We start from the raw sequence: 6,285 nt of genomic DNA, 5'->3' as shown, positions 1-6,285 counted from the left end.
AAAAAAAAAAACAGCCCTTTTAGATAGAAGTCACTTTAAGTCTGGGAGGGAAAAACAGTTCATTTGCCGCAATAGCCAATGTCCTTTGTGGTAACTGCTTTGGCATTGATATCATGGTATACATTGGCATTTTTTTTTTTTGGAAGAAAATAATTCACATAACTTGCAGTGTCTCTCCCAAAATATTGTAAGTAATACTTCTGGGTCAAGGAGATTTGGGGGTGGGGGGCGGAGGGGTACTGTTGCTGATTGAGACAGGGTATCATGTAGCCAAGGCTGGCTTGAAACTCACCATGTAATCAAGGATAACTCCCTCCTGTACCTCCCAAGTGCTGAGACTGCAGATCTGTGCCACCACACCCACCATAAGCCTCTTGCTGTTTGACTGCACTCTTGTTCTGTGAAGGAAGCCCTGGGGTCCTAGGAGCAGGAAGGTTACTACAGGTTTTTACACCTTAGCAGCATTAACTCTCACCCTATAACTAGTGAGGAAAACACACTGATTTGAAAAAAATACCTGTTAAATTGGTTCAGTGGGTAAGGACACTTACTGCCAAGCCTGGTGATCTGAGTTCAGTTCCTGGGTCCTGTATCTCTATATCTCTGTATACCTGTAAACACCTGCATGGGATGGCACCCTTCCCCCACTGCAAACCAATAAAATGCTTCTTCAAAAAGAGAAAGGGACTGGTGAGATGGCTCAGTTGGTAAGAGCACCCGACTGCTCTTCTGAAGGTCTGGAGTTCAAATCCCAGCAACCACATGGTGGTTCACAACCATCCGTAACAAGATCTGACTCCCTCTTCTGGAGTGTCTGAAGACAGCTACAGTGAACTTACATATAATAAATAAATAAATCTTTTAAAAAGAGAGAGAAAGAAAGGAGATGGAGAGATGGCTCAATAGTTGAGAGCACTGACTGTTCTTCCAGAGGTCCTGAGTTCAGTTCCCAGCAACCACATGGTGGCTCACAACCATCTGTAAAATGGGATCCAAAGCCCTCTTCTGGTGTGTCTGAAGACAGCTACAGTGTACTCATATACATTTAATTAATTAATTAAATGTATTAATTTATAGTGTATAAATAAATAATGAATTAAAAGGGGCGGTGGTGAAATGGCTCAGCAGTTAAGAGCACTGACTGCCCTTCCAGAGGTCCTGAGTTCAAATCCCAGCAACCACATGGTGGCTCACAACCACCCATAATAAGATCTGATGCCTTCGTCTAGTGAGTCTGAAGTCAGCTTCAGTGTATTTATGTATAATAATAATAAATAAATCTTTGGGCCAGAGCAAGCAGGGACTGAACTAGCGGGGTTGACCAGAGCAAGCAGGGGTCCTAAAAATTCAACAACCATATGAAGGCTCACAACCATCTGTACCACTACAGTGTACTCACATACATAAAATAAATAAATAAATAGATCTTTTAAAAAAGAGAGGAGAGAGAAAGAATATTTGAAAATGGAGTAAGTGAATGAAATTCACAAGTCTTTGGGGGGCAAGGGGAGAGACTGAATGCACACACACACATGCACACCACAGATGCACACACATGTGAAAATTAGATACCACGAACAACCCAAGCAGTGCATGGTGGTGGACAACTGTACCTGCGTTATCAGTGAAGTCAAAGCCAGCCTAGGCTCCTCACTCCTCAGCCAGCCATCAAATCTAGAAAAGTTATTCCGCGCAGGTCCGCAGGAAGTGCCAAGTTCTCCAGACTCCAAAGGCAGTGCCTGTGTCCAGAAACAACAGTCTTGGCTCCGCTCAAGTTGGACTCTAGAAGGAATGTTTAGGAAAGCCTAGGTTAGCCAGGTGTGGTGGCGCACGCCTTTAATCCCAGCACTCGGGAGGCAGAGGCAGGTGGATTTCTGAGTTCGAGGCCAGCCTGGTCTACAAAGTGAGTGTCAGGACAGCCAGGGCTATAAGGAGAAACCCTGTTTCGAAAAAAAAAAAAAAAAAAAAAAAAAAAAAAAAAAAAAGGAAAGCCTAGGTTAGCATCTCTCACAGACCGAAAAAACTGGTTTCTGCCTACCAGAAACAGTCAATTCCTTTGGCATATCCCTATAGTTACATATCAAAGCCCGCACTGGCCTCTCCATGCCTCCCTCCCTGCCCACAGGCACTTGTCCTTGTTCAAAGTCCATGCTATCTCCTAGGCTTTCCCTCCTCCAAGACACCCCTTCATTTTCTACATAAGGGCATGGTCCCCAATTATCTCTCCTGCTGTCCTTGCTTCTCTTGCAGACAGCCCGGCCATATCCAGTCTTCCTTCCTTCTCTGCTCTGAACTCTTCCTGATGCCTCTGGATGGTCTGTCTGTTTGTCTGTCTCTTTCTCTGTCTTTGTCTCTCTCTGTGTCTGCCTCTATGTCTCTCTCTCTCTCTCTCTTACACACACACACACACACACACACACACACACTCACACACACATCTACAATAAAAACCTTTCCCCTAACCATGGAACAGCCATCTTGGTGGTTTCTTTACCACACCCTCTATTTAAGTCCTCTCCCTACTCCCTGGAAGACACTCATTCCAGAGTGTTCTACCCCACACCCAGGAAAGGAGGGAGGAGTGTTGTAGCTACAGAAGAATCCAAGCAGACAGGCCTCACTGGGTTTTCTCCTTTATCTGCTAGAGTTACAACACAGCCTTTGGTCAAATCTCATTTTCATACAGCTATCTATTCCTCATGACACCTAAGCATAGAAACATGTGGCTTTTCTTTGCTTTGTAGTGCTGGAGAGTGAGTCCAGGGTCTCATACATGCTATGCCCTTAAGCTATAGTCCCAGGCTTCCCACACTCAAACTGTTTTCCCAGGATCTTTGGACTTTCACCTCTAAAGTAGTCCATGTCACGTTAAAGAGGTCTTCAAATCCTCCATAGTGTGATAGTAACTTTTATTCTCCTGTCATAGTTATTGCCTCCGTCTGCTAACCTAGGCCTAGTCCCAGAAGCCTGTAGTCTCCGTACAATCTTATCTGGGCCTAGAATGTTTTCAACCTCTGAGACTTACTGCTGAATAAGCTCACCCTTTCTAATTCTTTCTGAGCCCTGGCCAGCTGGTTCGACTCAGCTGTTCTGGCTCAGACTCCTCTCCATGCTGACCAATTCTTATTAGCTTCTTTCAGCTTCTGACTGAATTGCTCTGCTTGGCCTCAAACTGTCACTCTTCTGGCCCCTTCTCATTAGCTTGCTCGCTCTTGCTTGCTTTGTCTTTACCTGTGTCTAGCTCGTTCTCTCTTCAATCTGTCTCTGTAAAACTCTCCCAGTAAAACTGCCTCCTTCTCCATCTCTGTGCTGCTCCACTCTCCCTCTCAACTCTACAGCACTGCTCTCCACGAACTCTACTGTCTTCCTGTGCTGTACTCTCTCCTCCTGTGCTGTCTGTCTCTCCCTTCAGTAGCTTCCCTTGCCTCTTGTGAGAGTTGGGCAGATCCTGTTCTGTCAAATCTTTCTCTGATTCATCACTTTGTCTGCCCCTCAATTAGATATCACTATCAAACATGGTGCTTCCTTCTACAAACTAACTTTACCTTCATTGTTTGGGGTTGAAGATGTGTACTAAGGGCATGTCTGTATTCCAGCCAGAGGGATTAAAGATATGTGCTAAGGGCTGAGCCATACCACAACTAGAAACAGATTCAAATATCCTGTAACACTGGAACTGGAGTTGTAGGTGGCTGTGAGCTGCCATGTGGGTGCTTGGAATCCAACCTGAGTCCTCTGGCAGCTCAGCCAGTGTTATTAATTACATGGCATCTTTCCAGCTCTAGTCTGTCTTTTGTTCTAGGAGTATAAACAAGACTCTTCCCAAGTTTCTATTGTTGTGATGATACATATCCAAAAGCATTTCCACCTCACTGTTATCCTGTAAGATAAGTCAGGGCAGAAGCTGATGGAGAGGCATGGAGAAGGGCTGCTTCTGGGCTTGCTCCTGTGACCTGCTCTGCCTACTTTCTTATGAGACCAACGCCTTACCACTTGGCAACTGCTCCTGCTGCCTATTTTCTCATAGAACCCAGAACCACCTATGGGTGGCCCACCCACAAGGAGCTGTGCCCTCCCAAATCAACCACTAATTAGGAAGATGCCTTACAGGTTTGCCTATAGCCTTTTTTGTTTATTTGTTTGTTGTTTTGGTTTTTTTTTCTGAGACAGGATTTCTCTGTGCAACCCCTGGCTGTCCTGGAACTTACCTTGTAGACCAGGCTGGCTTCAAACTCGGAGATCTGTCTGTCTCTTCCTCTCAAGTACTGGGATTAAAGGTGTGCAACACTACTGCCTAGCTGGAATAGCCTAATTTTTTGTTTTTGAGACAGGGTTTCTCTATATAGCCTTGGCTGTCTTGTAACTTTGTAGACCAGGCTGGTTTTGAGCACAGAGATCCACCTGCCTCTGCCTTATAGCCTGATCTTAGGGAGGCTTTTTCTTAATTTATGCTTACTCCTCTTCGATGAGTCGAGTTTGTGTCAATTTGACATGAAAACTAACACAAACAGTGGGTGAGGGGACTTGTCTTTCTCTCTCCCCTCTCTTATACTGGAGACACACAGCAATCACAGATTGGACTAAGTATATGCTGTGATGAGGAAGGAGTCCTTTTCGAGGAGGGCACAGTAAGTTCGCCAGAGGAGTCAAGAGAAGGTATGTTCCAGGTAAGAAAGAATGTGGAAGGTTAGAAAAGCTGTAAGATTCCTGTGGCCACGACGCGTTAGGGGTGGCGGGAGGGGTGAAGATGGGATAGGTGAGGGGGTTGGGCTGAAGCCATCATAAGCAGGCAGGGAGAATGGGTCCCAATTCCAAGTGGAATGCTATGGGGAAGCAGGTACTCTGATAGCAGTTTGTATTGTGTGAGAGAGAAGGAAACAGAGGCTGTCAGGACGATGCTCTGAACACTGGGGTTGCTTTGTAGGTAAGAAGACCCAATGCCCCTTTGCTCAGTTCAGATACCAACATCCCAAAGAGGAAATGAAACCCCAGCACTTCTCCTTGGTATGGGTCATTTCCCTTCCAGAGACCACACCTCCACCTCTACCTGGGAAGTTTCGGCTTCCTGGTTCCCTGGCCTTGGTACACTGTATTTGGAGAAGGAGAGTGTAAGAATCAGTGTTGGTAAGGATGTCCTCTGCCGAGCAGCATGTCTGTACTAGCAAGAGAGATGTGTCTCCGAACCTTAGCCCTTAAGACAGAGATGCTCTGCTTTCGTCTCTACCCCAACCCCTCCCTCCAGGTATGAGCCTAATAAAGCAAAATTGCTCACCTAACTCTACGGGGCTCCCACTGTATGAAGTTAGTGCGGGACTCTTTGCTCTACACAATAATTTTACCATAACTAAAGATGCAGGCATTTGCACAGCAGTGGGACAAATGTGCTGCTCATTTCTGCAGAAAAAATAAAATCTTGATGGATATTTGATGTTGCAGGACATAGAGCATCATTACCACTTGTCAGAGTCGGTTGGTATTTAGAGTTTAAAATCATCAGTAGTACCAGTCAGCGGTGGTGCACGCCTTTAATCCCAGCACTTGGGAGGCAGAGGCAGACAGATTTCTGAGTTCGAGGCCAGCCTGGTCTACAGAGTGAGTTCCAGGACAGCTAGGGCTACACAGAGAAACCCTATCTCAAAAAACAAAAACAAAAACAAAGACAAAACAAACAAACAAACAATGGCATAAGAAAATACCATCTCTGTTGTTTGAAATCAAACCACTATGTTTTTGTAAGAGCACAAAACTTTGTACATTAAAAACACAGCAATTTGCCAGATGATAGTGGCCTTTAGTCTCAGTTCTTGGGAGGCAGAGGCAGGTGGTTCTCTGAGTTTGAGGCCAGCCTGAACTAAAGAGAGTGTTCCACGACAGTCAGGGCTACACAGAGAAATCCTGTCTAAAAGAATAACAACAGACCAATCGGGCTGGAGAGATGGCTCACTGGTTAAGAGCACTGAGTTCAATTACCAGCAACCACATGGTGGCTCACAACCACCTGTAATGAGATCTGACACCCTCTTCTGGTGTGTCTGAAGACAGCTACAGTGTACTCATTGAAATAAAATAAAAATTAACAAAACAAAAACCAAGCAACCAAAAAAACTACACAGCAATTCATTCACAATAATCTCAAATTACAGCTGAGGCATTTTAGGTAATGCTATTGTTGCCAAGTTTTTAACCCACATTCAGTTACATAAATGTATTAGTCAGGGAACCAGAACCATTAGGAGCCCCCTCTCCTCTCCTCTCCTCTCCTCTCCTCTCCTCTCCTCTCCTCTC

The sequence above is a fragment of the Mus caroli genome, chromosome 9 (genome assembly GCF_900094665.2).
Source record: "Mus caroli chromosome 9, CAROLI_EIJ_v1.1, whole genome shotgun sequence".
In the NCBI taxonomy this organism is placed as follows: domain Eukaryota; kingdom Metazoa; phylum Chordata; class Mammalia; order Rodentia; family Muridae; genus Mus; species Mus caroli.
The sequence above is the reverse complement of the archived record's forward strand: the minus strand, read 5'-3'. Positions refer to the sequence as shown.